Source organism: Hippichthys cyanospilos, chromosome 11 (genome assembly GCF_059441005.1).
Source record: "Hippichthys cyanospilos isolate Australia breed blue-spotted pipefish chromosome 11, RoL_Hcya_1.0, whole genome shotgun sequence".
NCBI classification, from domain to species: Eukaryota; Metazoa; Chordata; class Actinopteri; order Syngnathiformes; family Syngnathidae; genus Hippichthys; species Hippichthys cyanospilos.
In genome coordinates this window covers 2,421,937-2,441,410 of record NC_142379.1, presented here as the reverse complement: position 1 = coordinate 2,441,410, position 19,474 = coordinate 2,421,937, and the positions used below count along the sequence as shown (strand labels likewise).

The 19,474-nt window shown below is 42.2% G+C and overlaps 1 protein-coding gene across 9 annotated transcripts in view; it reads right to left on the bottom strand.

The window, feature by feature from the left end:
- tenm4 (teneurin transmembrane protein 4) overlaps positions 1-19,474 on the bottom strand; it is a 185,784-nt gene that overhangs the window by 156,735 nt on the left and 9,575 nt on the right. The gene's annotated exons all lie outside the window — the stretch shown is intronic.

Below are 19,474 nucleotides of genomic sequence, written 5' to 3'. Positions count from 1 at the left end.
CCAGTAGCCATTTAGAAAGAATTTTTCGGCTTGTACTTCGAGTTACACTCCGAACTTTACGTGGACTGCTCATACCCAAAAATCTAACAGGAAGTCAGCCGTTTTGGTTCCAAGTAGCCAGAGAATTTTTAGGCTTTTAGAGAGAATTTTTAGGTTTCTACTATGAAGAACACTCCGAACTTTACGTGAACCTCTCATATCCGAAAATCTAACAGGAAGTCAGCCGTTTTGGTTCCAGTAGCCATTTAGAGAGAATTTTTCGGCTTATACTTTTGAGTAACTCTTAGGAAATCAGCTCAGTTTGAATTTCCCCATTGTTTCCCATCAAGTGAATGGCGTAATAGCGGCAGACTACCCAAGCGAACGCCACAAGTCTTTCGGGAACAAAAACAATACACTTTGGGGGTACATTCTTGAAACTTTAGAAAGCCCCCCTTGCCATTAGCATAGCGCCAAGGAATGGTTTAAGAACAACAAAATTAGCAAGCCAACGAAGCCGGGGTCCCCCCCCCCGAGCAAATGAAGAGCCCGTACAGCTGGCGGGTGGGCGGTGTTTCCGCGCACCCCCGCGTGGCCCAGGTCCTCGCGCGGCGGCCCCGAGTCATTAATCACCGCCGCCCTTTCAGCTGTCGATAGGTACAAACACGAGACCACAATGGTGGTTTTCAAGCGCATGTTTTGCCCCCAAGCAGGGGCGAGTAGACTCCAATAGGGACCATTGTTGCATGCTTTGTTTCCACCAAGCAGCCACTGGCGTACCGTCTCCAAATGCATTGAGCGCCATCAAAAAATTTGAAGTTTGCATCGGCGTGTGACAAACACTCGGCCATGGCTGTTAGCTTGACATTTTTCGCTGTCAATTGTGAATATTTTGCATTTTCAAAGGCTTCAAATTTAATTTCGCTTCACTGGGTTGTTGACTACATTTCTAGAATTCAGAGTTTCTCAATTAGGATTTGCAAAGCCACCCGTGGCGCTAATTATGAGCACAATTATACTTAAAACTGCATTCTTTTTAATATGAACAAAATAAAAAGAAGCAATGTAAATCAACTTTCATTTTTTACATTTTTATACAAGTTACAGGTTAGTCTAAAAGAGAAAAAAAATAACCAAGCGCATCAAAGTGCCTGAATTGGAGGGTAATCCAATTTTTATTTTATTCCAATTACACGTCACGTGGTAAAAACAAAGTCTTTTCCTGGGGTCATCCCTGTCCCCCAACGACCATATTTTTTAATTTTTTTTAATTTTTGAAGACAAAAATGAACTAATAAATCTGATTGATCCTACTTGAAATTTCGGCGTCTCTCAATATCAAGTAACACTGGTGCCGGTATCACCGATATCGATACAAATAATGATACACCCCTTTTTGATAACATGATGGCGTTTTAAATATGATGTCCTATAAAAACATAAAAAAATATTTTTTCAAATTACTCGATTTTCACCAGTCATTCTGGACGATTACAGTTTTAAAAAAATAAAAATCATTAAATATGTATTTTAAGTAAAAGTTCTGCCTAAATTATTGAGACAATGATATGTGTATCGGTTTTAATGTAAACTTAACAGTCATAGCTTGTGTATACCTTGCTTAAATGCCACAATCAACTCACTCAATCCCAAAGACGTATTTTTACGTATTTGTGAGTTTAGCTATTCAATCCCAGGTGTTTATTTATTCTTTTATTTTCAAGTGTTAGGGTATAGGAGGGTGGGAAAATGGCAGGCAGCGAATGAGTTATGCAGTTAGTCATTTTTTTTTAAGCATTCTGCTACTTTTGCAAAACATCGAGAGCACCGTTGAGCTATTCTTCGGTTTTTAAAATGGCGTATTACTCAAATTAATTGGATTTAATGCCCGCCCCATGACTACACAAAGCAACCATTAGCCAAAAGCTGTTAATGATTGATTTGTACCTTTTGATTCCATGACCCGATGACCCCAGGTAACCGCTTGACCTGAGATTTGCTAAATTCGGGACTAGCTATCTCCTGGAAACCCGACTTGAAGACCTCGTGACCTCAGCGCCAAAACGCGGCGTTATCGCTTGATAAACAAATGCCTTGATTTGACGACGGCGCCTCGGCCAGGCGGGTCCCAAAAAGATAGCGCTTCCATTTTGGAAGCGTTATCGTCATCGCAGGCCGAGAAACAAACCCCGAGGAAGGTTAATGAGGATACGCTCACAAAGACGACTTATTTACAAGCGGCTCTGACAAACGACGTGTCGGCCGGCGTCCAGATGAAGATAGCGAGCGAGTGAGCGCTTTCATTTCAAAAAAGTTCCCCCGACCGAGCGACCGAGCGACCGCCGGCGAGTGCATTATCTATGCAATGATTCCAAATTGATTACCGGGGACAAAAGAAATGATGGATGGTCTGTTTCGCCGACTTTTTTTTCCCCCCCTTAAATGCATCTTGCCGACTCGGTATTTTTCAATGGCATTGTTCGCGATTGGCAAAAAGGTGCGTATCGGTCGCAAGGCAAATGTTTAAAGACTGAAATGAACAATGGGCATTGGGGGCATTAGATTGTCGAATTGTGTGCGTTTGTGACGCACACGCGGGCTCATTAAATGATCCGCAAAGCGCATCTTCAGAGGCGCGCTGAGCACATGTAAGCAATGCTGGCCTGGTGGGACTGGGAAATGTTTTATGTATGCAATATATAATGGATGCATTATATATACCCGTACAGTATATAATGTTGAGAAACTATTGAGAATACCAATAGGAATTGAAGAAAAGCTTTCCACAAGAAAAACGTTCCATGGGGATGAATGGAAATGTACAGGAATTTAAAACAGGTAGTAGGACCAAATGGTGTATTTTTAGAGCAAAAATATTGATGGGTGTAGAGTACTTTGAGCCGCAATTCATATTCACATAATATTGTTAACTACCACATAATATACAATGTATTGATTCAGATGGAAAAATCAAAAGTCAATAGATGGTCATTTGTATCTTTTACACAAATCGAAATGAGCCCTCGTGTTATTTTGACCGTTTTTGGGTCATCTTCCACGTTATTTTTTTTAATCACCACGGGGACCAGTCAATTCTTGAGATATTTAGTGTGGACCCTGCTCTCAAGTAAAGCCACAGTATCCGTCCTCACTACAAAATGCAATATCAAAAGTGGCCAGAGGTGGCGCCAAAATCAAATATCAAGCAAATGAATCCAAGCACAAATTAATGAATTGTATACAGGTGAAAAAATCAGTTCCAAAACGTCATTACTTCAGGTGAGGCCCATGCGGCCTGGTACAAGGTGATCCATGGACCGGTATTGGATCGAGGACCGGCGGTTGGGTACTTCTGCAGTCTAGATGGTGCTTTTGGTTTAAGAATGAATGCTGGTGCAATGAAATATATCTTAAAAAAAAGTGTCATTTAGAGGAGCAAAAAAATGATCCTAAGTGCTTCATGAGGCTTCGCTAATTTGACCTTGGCAGAGGCTGGGGTTAGCTTCGAGCGAATTTTGTTAAAACAAGCTTGACCTAAAACAGCTGATATGTTTAAAAGAGGTTTTGCAAAAACAGCCTCCAGCGAGCGTGTCACTCCTGCGGTGTTAGCCTCTCGCTAATCTGTCAATCCCATCCGGCCGTCAGCCCCCCCGCCGCGCGCGCCGCGGGGAGCGCCGGACCCAGTGAAAACACCGCTTGCTTGTTTTTGTGGCCGGCTCGTCGGCGCGACCGTTGCTCCCGTGTCAGGAGTCACTTAAAAACTCAGTGGAAAAGGGAGTGGGAGGCGCAACGGCGGGAGGCGGGCTGCAATATAAATGCAAATGACTCCATGCTATCCATCACGCAATTAGCAAGTATGCTGAGAGTTGCTATTCAGCGCAGCGCCGTACGAGTCTCACCTTCTTTTGCCCGTCATAATTAACCGCACGCTGCTTTTTACATGATACTCAAAGCAGGAAAAGATGGAGGGATAAACGCCAGGAAAATTGACTGGCACGCGGCCGATGGGGAATTTCTTAACGCTACGAAGCCTCGTGAAACACTTGATTTTTTTAAACCCCTCTAGATGGTGCTCTCGCATTGAAAATGAAGACAGGCGCGATCACTTTCATCTTTTAAGCAAGAGTGGTATCTAGAGGTGCAAAAAAGCATCACAAGTGGTTCACGAGGTTTCATTTTCCCCATTGCTAGTGGGAATTTTGGTGATCGCCCAAAACGAGGAAAATTCAATCACTGGAATCAGCCAAACTTGTCACCGAACAATTCAAAGTGAGTACAATGAAGCGCTGCGATTCTCTCTTCCAGGTGTACCGTAATCCCCCAAATATAAGACGCAGCGTTAATTCGAGGGTCACGTCATGAAAAACGTGAATTTTGTCCAAAAAAAAAGCATATTCACCATTTTCGTCATCGCTTCCTGGTTTTTCTGAAAAATGTGTGATTTCACCAAGTGGTCCTTTCCTAAAGGCACGTATATATATTCTTTTTATTTACGATGGATTTTTTTTCTTTGGTATGCTTTTTTTGTTTATCATTAATGTTTATTAAACAGTTTTTTCCCATTAACATACTGTAAATGTTTCATTCCATTACAGTCCCGTCAATTTCTTATTCGTCCAGGTCCTGAAGCACCAAAGCAACCTCAGATCCTCGGTGCATGGTAAGCTGACTTATTTACGTTCCTGGTCCATTTGAACTGGACGAGAGCATTCTCACCCCCAAAAAAATGTTTCATTCCATTACAGTACCGTCAATTTCCTAGTCGTCCAGGTCCCGAAGCACCAAAGCAACCCCGGATCCTCGGTGCGTGGTGAGCTGACTTATTCACGTTCCTGGTCCATTTGAATTTGACGAGAGGATTCTCACCCCCAAAAAAAGTTCCTCTGAGAATTTCTACTTTGTCCGATAATCGGCGCACTGGACCGGATCAACCGGAGCCGCCCGCGGCGCGACGCAGCGGGCCGTCGGGCTGATATCGGCGGTATTGTCTTGCGGCTTCATTGAAAGCGGAGAAAGCTGCGCACAGGCACTACTTATTTCTCCTCTGGAAGCCTTTCACATGGCCGGCTTCCATTGACGGAAAGGTGTGTTTTCAATAGAGAGGCCTGTGTGTGCGCGCGCGGGCGGCTAGTTCCGCTGAATGGCCGACCGAACAAATCGGAATTCAGCCTCGATCATGCGAGGCTGAAGTGGGGGAAAGGGGGGAGCGCTGGGGTTCCAGGGACTCCTTCCAGGATCAAAAGCTAACCCCTCCAGCGCAGCGGTGCGTTCAAGTGAATGCGTAAAAAGGCCCCAACGTAAACACGAGGCGTCTCGGACTGACTGCAGCTGGACCTCGACGGTAACCACTAGCGCCGGATTCCGGTCGTCAGACTTGAGTCGACCGCGGTTAGGAATTAGGATTCGTGTTTTGGACGTGTATTTAAAAAAAAAAAAAAAAAAATGCGAGTTGACCTAACTGGAGAGTCGAGGAAATACAGGACTTGACAAGGCTTTCTTGTTTACGTTTCCAAGTCTGCCTTTTCAAGAGACGGTGCCATTTGATTTGTTTTATTTGAAAAGACAAAGCGGCATCCTCCATTAAATGTTGTTCATCTCTTGAAAACCTGTTTTCTTTTTTTTGGCTTTAAAGTTTGGAGTTAAAAGTAAATATTTGTTCTAAAAATATGTATGTATCACGTGACTACGTGGCTTACAGCAGTCATACAACAATTGATAGTTAGTTTTGTAGTTGGTTAGCTAACTAACTACATGCTAGTTAGATCATTGGTAGCTAGTTAGTTAGTTAGTTAGTTAGTTAGTTAATTAGTTAACTTAGCTAACCCCTCCAGTTAGCTTTTAAGTTAGTTAACTTAAAAATTAACTTACTAGCTTACCAATAAGCTAAGCAAGTTAATTTTTAAGTATGTACCACTTTTTTCAATTTGCTTTTTTTTAAAAAATTCCATTTGTTCTAATTTGTATTAAGAGGAAGTATGTTAGTTTGTACTTGTTTATATTTTATTTTTCAAAGATTATTTTTATGAGGTTTGATATTATTTAGTGAGCTAACAAATAAATGCTAACCACTTGCATGCTAGTTAGCCAACTGATAGCTAGATGTTAGCAGCATTTTAGTTTCGTTAGTTTTTATGGATGGACCATTTAAAACAAATATGTTACTTTGTATTTGTTTATTTGATTTTTTTCTAAAGGTTTTTGATTGTGTTTTATTATTATTTTTCATTCAAGCAAAAGGTAAAAACAAAGTCATTGAGTATTCTGCTTGATAGAGTTCCAAAACAAATGCGTTTAAAATGAATGACATAAGCTCATCCACTGTCGCTCAGGAAGCAAAACGACGTAACCCGCTTTCAAAGTTTCGCAGTGCACTCGAACGCCACCACAAATTACCACCGTCAATCAAAGCGCCTTATTATCTTTGTAAAAGCAGCACTGGCGAGTACGCATGCTGACCACAATAAGCAGAATTATTTAGGAACCACGCAATCATATTCCTGGTGTGATCAAACTAGCAAACAGCGGGAATGTGCGCAATTATCCATCCATCACTTGCACAAAATTGGGCCAATTTGCTCCGCTCGTAACGACGCTAAGATGGATTTCGCACGCGCCCCCCGCCGGAACAGGCGCAAAAACTGTACGGTTAGGGTTGTTTTGTTGCCATTTGCATTCCCTTCAGCGCAGCTCCATCTAGCATCAGCTCTATCACTACTGTAGCTTCTGTCCTATGCGCCTTATAATGCAGTCTGCCTTATATATTAATACAGTTATCAAATAGGCCATTCATTACCTTACAATTCGATTGGTCTTGTCATTGATTTAAAAAGTCTTTTAATGTAATCAAGAGGTATTTTTTCCTCATTCTTCAGATAGAACTTTCCAAAAATCTTCTTTGTCTAGTAATAACATTTGACGATTGTTTGTCGACATTTCCTTTGGCGCGGCTCCATCTCGTGGATGCATAATGCAACACCTGCCACTACTGTAGCTTCTATTCTATGCGCCTTATAATGCTGTGCGCCCTATATATGAAAACAGTTTTAAAATAGGCCAGTCATTTCAGGTGCGCTTTTTAATCCGGTAATAGTGCGGAAAATACGGATTTGAGTATCCACAAAAGCTCCGTAAGTAAATGTAAAACTAACTTTTTAATAGCAAAGGTTATTTTTAGGCTACACGGCGGGCCGCCGATGGCTCCGGGGCCCCCGGTTTGAAAACCCCCCCACGTAACAGAACCGCTCCGACAAAAGCGAGCGACTCGGATCAATGTGACAAACGCGGCGTCGGAAAAGGCCCTCGCGTTTTCGGAATCACCGCACCTCGTGATGTATAAATTTAATCCCGAGACTAAACGAGGATCGATGGCCGCGGCTCGGGGCCACAATCACTATCGGTGATCTAATCAGGACCCGGCCCGGGACAGAAAAGGATACTTCCATAAATAAAAGCATATAAGAGTCAGCAAGTGGCCATCACAGGCCCATCAATCTGATTAGCTTGCCTCTTTCGCCCGCTTCTCACTCCATCCTTCCACAGGTGTTTTTTTTTTTTGTTTTTGTTTGATGCATACCGGCATGGCGCAGTGCATCTAGCAAAAACAACAAAACATGATACAAACTCGTTGTTTGCTTAATGCATCAAATGGACGGATGCAAACGGAAGTCGCGACTGCTGTTTCGGTGCGCAGACAACAAACTGACGTGCGTTTTTATCCCCCGTGAAAACAAACTCGAGCGGCGCTTAGTGAGCGTAAAGTCAGGCCCGACAAATATGTACGTCGACAGCTTTAAAAGAGGCGAGATAGACAAAGTGTCTCGCGTCAAACATCGCAGCCTCAAATACAAACAACTGTTGAATGCAAGTTTGTTTTTTGGGGAGTACTGTGTCCATTTTTGGACAAATTCTTCCACATTCTACTGAGCCAAGGGATGACGTACTCCTCTTAGTGTGAGAACGATGTGGCCGTGCCATGTTGAACTTTGACATCTTCTCAAAATCCGGGTGAAATTTCAGCTCCCTTGTGTTTTCTTTCAATGTTTTCCCGTTTGATGTGAAATGCCTTTGATTAAAGACCAAAGGATAGGATTAAAAAGGCACAAGGCTCAGGTCTCTAATATATATATATATATATATATATATATATATATATATATATATATATATATATATATGTGTGTGTGTGTGCGTGTGTGTGTGTGTGTGTGTGTAGTGTGTGTATTGTATTTTTAAGACTATTATACTATAATTAGTCCAGCACCTACAAAAATTTTACAGAGAAATGTATTTTTGTCAATTGTATGCTCCACCAGACTACAAGCCGCAGGTTGTAACATCAGATATTTCTGCTGAAATATATTACATGTAAGTTTTTCCGTATTTTTTTTCCAGACGGATCATCGCTGCATGTTTAAGAGCAGCAAAAACATATGTTCAACATAACACCTACACACTGGAATTGTGAGAGTGCAGCACCAACACAACGGTAACATGCCTGTTTGTGTTTACAGGTGGAGGGTGCCCCTAGTGGCGGCTAAAATAGCAGTTCAAGTTCAAAATCAATACTTCAATGGTGTCTTCTTCTGTCTCTTTTTGTTCAGGGGGAGACTGCCAACTGGTGGCGAGTAAAAAAAAAAAAAAAAACTGCAGATACCTTAGTCCAAATTATCTACTTTTAATTTATTATTAGTATCAGTCGACTACTTTGTTTTTTAGCTTTGTAATTTTGCAAATCACTTAAAAACAAAAAACAAAATCAAAGCAAGATGGTCCATAGTCCTTTTTTTGTTTTGTTTTTTTCCCAAGGTTTGCTTTTGACTATTTCTGACTGACGTGGAATGAAAATAGTCCTCAGCAAAGTTGCCATTTTGAACCCGCCGCTGCGTTTCTGACAGAAACAAAGTCTCACAGCAAACACTGCAATCATTTCATAAGGACACAAAGCGCTCATGGAGCCGGCAACAAACAGAAGAATGTCTCGTGGCTAACACAATGGCGGCATGTCACACACGCACACATCCAGAGACCCCCCCCCCCCCACCCCCCCACCCCCCGACCCCACCCCCCCTTACAAACAGCCATTCTTTGCCAGAACTCCATGCAAGTGGACCCCCCCCCCCCCCAATTCCACACCACAAAACAGCAGAAAATGACAAGTGAAAGTATGGACAAAGTTGTTTTGTTTGCTGTTTTCAAATGGAGGAAAATTATTATATTATTACATGATACATTCATGTCATCAATTACTTATTCATATTCATATTCATCGGTAACAGGAGACTAAAGGAATTCATATCTTTTGCTACTAAACGATTACTTTGGTACTTATCTAAAGGAAGTCATCAATGCGTAAAAGTAATCAATTACATTAGTAAGTAATGAATACTTTAAAACTTAGTTAAGTACTTGCCATTTTTAGATTTTTTTAGATTTTCCTTTTGCCAAACTTGGCAAAAATATATATATATATATATATATATATATATATATATATATATAATATATATGTATATAAATAAGCATTTATATACATGAATAAATATCCACATTATATACACATGTATTATTTTTAGTATACACACGTGCACAAATATAAACACAACAATATTAACATCAAATTTGAGGAAACAAAACTATGACTCTAACGCTTAACTTTGATTCAATGTTTTCAAATGTTAATTGAGCAAGCTTTCAGCTTTGCATGATATATATATTTTTCAAACTATTATAGAGTATATATTTCATAAAATTCTCACAAAAAGTTCAGGGACATTCGCATGTCTTTAAACAGTGAAGCACAAATTTCAATAAAACAATTTCAAGTGAATGTTAACATTTCCCATCACACATCATTTTAATTTCAAACAAAACGTCAATGTGCAAAGGAAGTCAGCAAAATCGCTAATAAATTCGGCTAAAAATACGTTTTTGTTGTTTGAACATTTTGGGAGGGATATTGCAAATCATCATTGGTGCTAGTTGATTAAAAAAAATAGGCAAGCTTCCTTGCTGAACAAAACCGCACACTTAAGCTGGAAAGCTTTTGAGAGTTTCACAAAAAAAAAAAAATCATCCCTTTCATCCCCCTAGCTAAAATGGGCACAGACTACATTACCCATAATCCTCTTTGTTTTTATCTGCTCAGCATTAGGACGGCGGCATTATTCCAAGCTCCGTCTTTCCGTTTTTCAACCCGGCATCTTGCATATATCAAGTGATTCATTCTTTGAAGATTTTTTTTGCTGTTGATAAATTTGCTGTTTGATAAATTTTCTGTTGTTTTTTGAAGTTTTGCTATTGTGTTTGCATAAAAAAAAAATCTGCAGCACAATTTTCCTTTCAACTTAAGAGCAAATGAATTGGAACATGAAGCATGAAGCAGTTGTATGCCTCTAATTTTGTTCAATTTCATCCAGTAAAATTTAGAGATATCCAATCATGTTTTTTTCATGTTTTTTTTCACCCAGTCCTAAATCCTAGGAGGATAGACTCGAGATTTGATACCATCCTTGTATAAAGGACATATATATATATATATACATATATATATATATATATATATATATATACGTATGTGTGTATATGGACCTGCAATGAATAGTCTTCAAAGTTGCACTGCATTTATCTACATGACGCCATCGTAGGATTTTGCTTATTAAAATTTTATGCTACGTTTTTGGGGAGAAAAAAAAAAAATCTCTCGCAGCCCAACGATGAGCTCATGTAAGGTTTCTCCTTTCTTCCTGGCCGCCGCAAAAACGAAGAAAAGCGAGCGCTCGTCGAGGTCCGAGCCCGGCGAGGACTTTGCTCAAGTGCGCTCATTGTCTCCTGTTTAAGTGGGGTCAAGAAAGACCCCCCCCCCCCCGCCCCCCCACCGCCACCCCTCCCGCCCCCACACCGCGGCCCGAGTCCCGGAGCGGGAAGCGTCGCCAAAAAACATCCACTCTTAACCCCCAGCATACCAAGTAGGCTCTCTCGGGCACAAAGGACGGCTTTGTCCTGGCGCGCCCAAGGTGCTCTCTCACAAAACCTTTCATAAGGTGGACTAATGGGGGGGGGGGGGGGGGGGGGGGACTCAAAGTAGAACAGGGAAGATTTTTTTTCCTTCACGCCAGATGAAAAATAACTACAAGGACGGGACGAGACGAGACACAAATCCCACCGGACGAGATGCCTCACCAGATTGAATCCATGAGAGGGAGAAAACATATATGCAAAATTATGTGTGTGATGTGTGTGTAATCCTAGTTTTCTAGTTCCTATCAATATGCATGTAGATATACATGTGTTTATATGTAAGTATCGTAAGGTGAAAAAAATGGTGTAAAGAGGGGCTAAAAAAGGGGCGCGGTCTTCGTCGTGAGGAGAAAAAAACAAGACGTCGTAAACCGGGGGTCCACTGTAAACGCCTTCGTATCAAAACATAAGCATCGAAGTCCATACATTGTTCGCTGCATTACCATTTATTTTGACGTAGGTTTGACGTCTGAACGTTTATTCTTTCTCACCACAAACGGCGCATTCTCCTCTCTACTTCATCGTCGCCGCGTTCCGAATACCCGCCCTTTTTTTGACGCTACACAAGTCATTGGGAAGTATTTTCCAGACCCCCGAGCGAAAACTGAGGGATTTAGAAGACTTGAGTTCTAAAACCCGCGGAGTAGAAAGGCACGCTATCGAGGAGAATTTCCACCCCGGGCGGAAGGAGAAAAAGCCGGCGGCCGAACCGGGCGGCAAATAAAAGTACTCAACAAATGAAACTTAATTGAGGTCAGCGTGATTGAAGGCGAGGACGGCCGGCGCATAGCTTCCAGATGGCGAGCTGTTATTTGGCCGGGCTGGACGCTTGTAACCCGAGCCTCCCTCGGGGCCCGCGGCTCCCGGAGCGGGGGGCCGCGCTTACTCGGCAGGTTCCGGGCGACTTCAAACCGTTTGGATATGAGGGAGGAGTGCGTGCGAGCGTGTGAAGTGGGGGTTGCGCGACCGAGCGGGAACAAAGTATGTTAACACCGTCTGCGTGTCCAACAAGTTGGGAAACAAGAGCGGCTTTCCTCCCGATCCTCGTCAGCGGGCGAATCGCGGGGCCCGCCGCCGGGACGACCCGGGACGCGCTTTACGCGCCCTAATTCTCCTTTGGATTCGGATAACTCAGTATTCGGACGGAGGTATACGGTGCAGGTATACCAGAAGTCAGAGGTGGACCCCCGCCCCCTGTCATTGTCGGTCCTTCGTTTTTTTTGTCATCGTCTGTCCGTCGGTGTATTTTTTTCACTAGAAGGTGAAATTTGAGTTTTTCCTTTTTCTTCTGGTCCGTTTGATCAGGTCTAAGTCCGTGGGCACTCATACTATCTTTTTTCAGCTTTGTACACCATGTTGGTGGTTCTACTGTTACGCTGCAATTGAAACACAACAGTAATATAAGTGTAACACCAAAGCTAAGCATTTTTATGCATCTACATCGGAGGGAAAGTAGCGTTGCTGAGATTGAATTTACTAAAAAAAATAATAAGAAAAATTTTAAAAAGAATTTTCAAAATATTTTTAAATTGTTTCAAAATAAAAAGAAAATTATTTTAAAACAAATTCAAAAGAAATTATTTTAAAATAAAAAGAATTCTATAAGAAACTTCTATCTTGCATTTCCTGACCAAGACTCAATGAGAGAAAAATGCACATTTGGGTGCAGGCCATTAGTTTCAGCTTGATTTTGGGCCTTTGAAACCAGGACTAAAAAAGGGAGCAACTACAATGAAATCTCTGGTAAAGTCGGCTGTGTCGTATCTGTGAATGATAAGCAATAAATTGAACCAACCCGGTTTATTCACTCGACTTTCTCCACTGCTCGGCGGTGCTGTAAAATCCCGTATGTCACACATCACCCCTATTTCTAGTATTTATCCATGTGGAAACGCTTCGCCGCATGTGACGCGTTTATGTAAACTAGCTAGGCGGTGACGCGGCGCGAATAAAAAAAACAAAAAACGTCATCCTAACCATTTTTTGACACGTTGGCCACACAATTGCCATCCCCGCCGCCGGCTTTTCCACTTTAAATGCAAAATAGGTGTCGACTAATAAATCGGGAGGCGTCTGGCACCTTTCCCCGACATGTCATCGCCGAGCGTTTTTATTTAAATGTGTCTGGCTTGATGGCGGACGATAGGAACGGGCGGGAGCGTATCTGATGTTTGCTTTCAATTAAGTGCAAAATGTGCGGCGAAGCTTCAACTATACCTGCGAGGTTTTGACTGTGAAAGAAGCTTAAGTGATTTAGATTCGGGAGTTCGAGCTGAGTCGGAGGAACGTCGTCGTGGGCCGGCCGCGCTCTAGCTCACGCTTTTGACCCGCTGCAGCTTCTTTTATGGCCCCAAAAGCTCCCCGAGTCCTTTTTAGTGATTTATTGTCATTTGTCTGCACCCCTGCAGACCTTCGCCGGTGTACAAGTCTCAGTAGTTTTGGTGCAGGGAAAGAGACACTGATGTTTATTGATTGGTCGACAGAGAACCACCGCAGAAGAATAGGGGCGGAGAAAGAAAGAAGGAAGAAAGGAAGGATTCAAACAAGCACAATGACAATTTTTTGCTTATGAATCAATATTTTAAACCATTTTGGGCCATATCCTTCCAGTACAGTGTTACGAGATGAATCCGTTCCGCGGTTGGGCTTGTAAGGCGAATTCCCCGTATGGCCGGTCAACAACACAAATACAGCCAAGCCCCTAGGGTCATGACAGTTGTTTTTGTCCCAAACCCGGGAAAATACCATAAAGAGGGGATGAAGAAACTCAGTATTCCACATCGCGACATGAAAAAACGTAAGCCGGGGACGCTGTAACACGGGGGTCCACTGTATTTGAAACCATTTTGGGCCATACCCTTCCAAATCAATCTGTCAGTATTTTACTCACCGCTGGGAGTTTGATAACTAAGTGGTCGTGCCATGTGATAACACGTTGTCGCCATCTGGGTGAAATTTCAGCTCCCTACCGTCTTCTTTCAATGTTTTCCCTTTGAATCGAAATGCCTTTGAAAAATAAACGTTGTGGCAGGCTATTTACAGTAAAGTGTTGGCAGCTCATGGCAGCGCGTACTTGCTAAAAAGTCCAGTGACCACATGTAACCCTGCCTTCCGTTTAGAAAAATGTTTCCCTCCATACAACATTCAGCGCGGTCGCCCCTTAAAATAGTCCGATAATCCCTTCTTGAAAGCTGCACAGTTGGGGGATAAGAGTGCTTTCGCTGCTGTCTCAAAGGATAAATTCACTCTTTTGTCGGCCTTAAAACAGTATATTTAACACTGTTATATATTTGCCTACTTTGGTACTTTGCTTCCCGGATTCTAATCCTGCATCGTAGCAAGAAATGACTTTCCCAAATGATATATTCGCATGAAAGCTTTGGTACGCTTTTATTTTGAAGTTCTTCCCCACGGCGTCTCATGGCTGAAAAGCTGTACGAACTGCCGCTTCCGATTCCTGATACGAACAATGCAATATTGTTCCGAAATTACGTTCGATCACTAAAACAGGACGCTAACAATTTACTGAATTGCGCTAAGATTACTATTCGGCACCTGTTGCCATCGTTTAGCGATGGCTCCAGGGTTAGGGTTAGGGTTGAGTGTAAATTAGCAGCTAGCTAGCAGCGCTCCATATAGGCTGGCACAATGAGAGAATTCATATTTTCTATGAAATTTACTGCTTTGAAGCATGGAATACAGAATGAGACGGAATATTCCGCTGCCATAGTTTGCTGTGGGTTTTTCGCAAAATGGTTTACCATTCGAAAAAAAAGAGTTCAATCGTGAGTTTTCGCAAAATTGTCTATGTACAACAAAGACAAAAAAAAGCACTAAACACAAAAAATTCACCAAGCGGTTCCACAATTTATTCCATTCTACTCTTTAACACCCCTGTACCAATTTTGTCTTTTGCGTTTATATTAAATTTTCCCCAAGCGAAAAACTCATTTTTATAAGATTAAAATTTTCTGTAGGATATCGGAAAACCTAAAAATTCCACAGCTGGACCCCGACTCGGGGATCTGTACTTCTTAAATCCAAAATCTGAAAGCTTTAGCCACCGTTGCCTAAGTCTTCATTTATAGTCGATCGCACGTAATAACGATCAGCAGGCGCATTTTAGTCTCCCGTGCCGTAACGGTAAAACCGAGCAGTTGGCGGCCAAAATAATCCCGTCACCTTGCTCGCACCGTAACACCCAGCCGCCTCGCCGGTCCTCCGAGGGCCCCGTGAGCAGATGGACGCGTTAACACATCCCTCGCGATGTCATTTCCACGTTTTCCTCTTGCGCGAACACGCTGATTTGTGCGTGCGCCTGTGTATTTCTTTTAACGAGAAAAATCAGCGAAACCCAGGCGGCGCGTTGACGACCGAGCCCAAAAAGACAAACGCTCGGCGGGCGAGCGCGTACGATCGGCGCACTCCAGGTAAATAACACGCCGGCGCCCTTCTCCTCTTCCGACGTGACCGCCGATTCAGCGAAATGAAAAAGGGAGCGGAAAAAAAAAGCGGCGGCAGTTGTCGGTAACAAGTGTTTTGATTCACTTGGACTCAACAAGAGAGGCTGAGCCCGAGGGCCTCGGAGCCGGCGCGCCGTCATGGCCGACTCCGGGAGACGAGGTACAAATTAGTCGCGAGCGCTTTCGACAGAGGCCTTTTGTTTTTCCCCTGCAACGCCGCCTCGCTACTCATTGATTCGTTTTACTCGCGCGCGGCACGACTCAATCGAAAGGAGCTTTGGAACGGGATGCGTGAACAAACTTACTAAGTACGAACGCTAATCATTTATAAACCCGGCGTAAGGTTATCTTGGTTGGAAAGTGCTAATCAAACATGTTTGGCCAATACCTCCATGGGCAACAAGGACTTAACACACACACACACACACATATATATATATATATATATATATATATATATATATATATATATATAGGCATGCTGCGAGATACAAATTCCACGAGACGAGATATCTCACGAGATTGAGTCCATGAGAATGAGATATGATGAGATATTTGCAAGATTTTCAAAATCAAAAAATGCTGGGATAAATTTTCCAATTTCAAAATGATTTTTTTTATTTTTTTTTATTGAGCAGGCTGCAATTGACATCTAAAGTTTTTCCAAATGCTGCTGCAATACCCAGAATACGCGATCAGAGCGGAATTCAACAGTTTTTAATAAAAAAATTAATAAATAAATACAATTCCCAGAATAGTTTAGTGTTTGTGATCAGTAGGAACGGGAACTTGGGTCATTTATGTCGATTAAACACCCTTTGAAAAGAAATAGCTCTCACTCGCCTATATAGGGAAATTGAGGGCTAACACTGCTAGCATCTAGACTGCTAATGCTGCTAGCATCTAGTGCTGCTTGCCGTTGCTAGTGGCTAACACCGTCGCCATGGCTAATCATTAATAATACAATTTTTAAAGCATCCTTACTAGCATAATTAGCAATTGAACTCGATTCGAGGACATCGTAGTTTTGTTGACATCTGTGATGAGTTAAGTCAGTTACTAGCATAATAAGTCTTTGATATCCAGATGTAATTTAGCCCTAATGGCCTGAGCCCAAACATAAGTAAATGTCAACCACACTCCACAACTATATTAGAAGAAGAGAAGAAGAAAAAAGCATTTGCGGTGTTCGGGAAAAAAAAAAATAGCAGCTGTTTTGTGGCTGGACTTCCAGCGGCTCAATACGACACGCTGACCACACTGACGCACGCGCCGACCGTCCGGCTCGGGAGCGGCGCCAAGCCCTGATGTGCTTCCTGGCGTTCACGTGTGGTCATGTGACCTAGAAGAGGGTCGCCGTGCGTGCAGAAACACTCTAGGCGCAAAGCTATTGGGCCGGACGGCTGTGGGATTTTGTCCATACATTGTTGATAGCAAAATAAAAGCTCAATGCCTGCAAGCTTGCTTGATGGATAAAAGTATTGGGACACGTGGCCATATTGCTTAAAATAAGGGTGACCCAAAACTTTAGTCCACCTAATATGGTCTCTGTCGGGTACCGCATTTCTCGGACTATAAAACACAGCGAATTATAAATATTATATCATATTTATTATAATTTTTTTTTTTTTTTTGGGGGGGGGGACTGTTTTGACTTAACAGAAACAAAAAAAAAAGCAACAAAAGTAACAATGTCAACCTGAAGGAAAATTATGGTTAGAAATGATGAAAAAAGTTTTTTTTTCTTTTTGCTAAAATAAAAAAAAGGAAAAAGAAAAAAAACACATAAAATGGATCTTTGTTTTTCACTGGTTCTATCCTGAGGAAAACCAACAAGTAAAACGAAAACGTTACGGTCAGAAATAAACTGCGAGGGCGCGCCCGAAATGCTAACTTGTTTCCACAAAATAAATGTTCCGCTATTAGCGTCTTAGCATATAAGCTAATTCAAACTAACCTGAAATTAGAATTCGCATCAAAATCCTAATATTGGCTTCAAAATCATGTGCTTCTTGTTGACCGGCGCCACAAGTGAAAGACGTCTCTCAATCGACGTGTTTGGGAAGCATTTAGCAAACATGCTAGCACCTTTTCATTCACGCTATCACTTGAAAGATGAACTCCCAACACGCCGCACTGTACACAGAGTAAGACGATCAGACGCGACGTCGAGACCAAGCCGCATAATCTTCCTATCATAAGGTTAATCCCGCCGGAGACGTGAAATCACTCAAGAGGATTCGGGTAAAGCTACACGCGACCGGACTGGCCCGCGCTCAAAATCACTCGGGTTCTTACCCGGGCCAAAGGGAGACGATCACAAAAATGTTTGGGAAATTTTGCAAAAAAAAGATGTGAGGTTTTCAAACGTAGCCATTTTGTGTTAGGTTTTCAGGGTAGCAGATTTAGCAGTTAGCATCTTTTCAAACCTCCTTTGAATGCTCAGGTCAAATTGACTCCATTTAAAACGGCAATTATGTCCAAGGTCTGATTGACCCGTTTTAACACGTCTGTTCTGTTACGCGCCTAATTGGCCCTCCTCAAAAGATTTTTTTTGTACTGTCGGTCAGATTGACCTTTTTGAAGATCCACAAATACCTTCTAAATACGTTTTTTTTTTTTAAGCTTACGCTGTTCCGACTGGCAACTTGTGCTTTTCTTTTTTTTAAACACCTACTTTTGAAATAAGACAGAATAAAATAAAGATCCAATGAGTAAAAGCTTCTTTTTGAATGAGCTAGCAGTTGGTTACCTCAGTTAAAAACAAATAAATTACTTTTCAATTACGGTGGTACCTCAACTTACGAACGCCTCGTTACCAAAATGTAACTTTAAATCGACATTAGCTACGGCTAATATTGCACATTTTCACATATGAAACACTTTAATTAATTATGTAAGTAGAAGTGCGCCAACTATGGGTGCTTAAAAGAATGACCATTACACTGACATTAAATGACATGGTACCTGTTGCAAGCGATTTACGTGGGCTCCAACGTTAGCAGGTAGTAGCGCTAGCAGCGTTAGCAGCTAGCCACGCTAAACTGCCCCGTGTGGGCTGGCGAGAGGCGTGAAATAACTTTCAAAGGCAGTTTAATAGACATAAAGTGAAAACAGTTGCCGTTCCTACTGATCACTTTTGAACAAAGCCTGTTAGCTCCAGATGATTTCTCTGGCATTTGTTTAAAATCTCTAATGTTTTTGGATACCTTAGAATTAAATAACTGAATTTAACTGTGTTATATTATCACCCGGATTATTTATTGTTCTTTAACCAAGCAAAAACATTTTATTTGTATCCGAATTCCCGATTATTCGACGGAAATTTCAGAAGGGTATTCAAGTAAAATTTCAAAATCTTCATGAATAATTGATAGCTGCAGCCCGAAAATTGCATAAAGCCCACCATTTTTTTTGGGGAACTCCACCGCTAAATCCCTATTACGGAATGATAAATGACTTTTTGTCAGCGTGGCTTATGTCACCCAGACGGCTTTAAATCAATAACATCAATGCATTTTTACGCTACAACACAACGCAAACAGACAGGCGCTGTCGTCTGGGTCACACCGCGGCATAAAAGAACAGCTCAGCACATTCTACGCGTATTTGATAAATAAGAGCGCTCGCTAAAATGTCACGGTAGCGCCGACGAGAGGAAAAATGCCCGGCTGTTTGTGTGACTGGAGCGCTAGAGCGCTAGCGGGCCAGCTAGCGCGGCCTCATGAATATTGATGGCGTAACAGCTGAAGGTCAGCTCCGTCGGGAGACGCCACTCCAGCGCTTTGCCGGCTGATGCTGGCGAAATGTATAGCCGCGACCTAGCGGCGCGCCCAACGGCGCAACAAACAACGCGGCTACCGTTAGCCTATTCCATCAAAACGTCACACGTGTGCGAGTCAGGAGGCGGTCTCGAGTTTTAACCTCCGAGCTGTGACAAATATCAAAAGTCCTGTCCAAATGCGTCGAGTAACTATGAAACTTTTTGACAAAATAATTGTCGATATACAACTTCA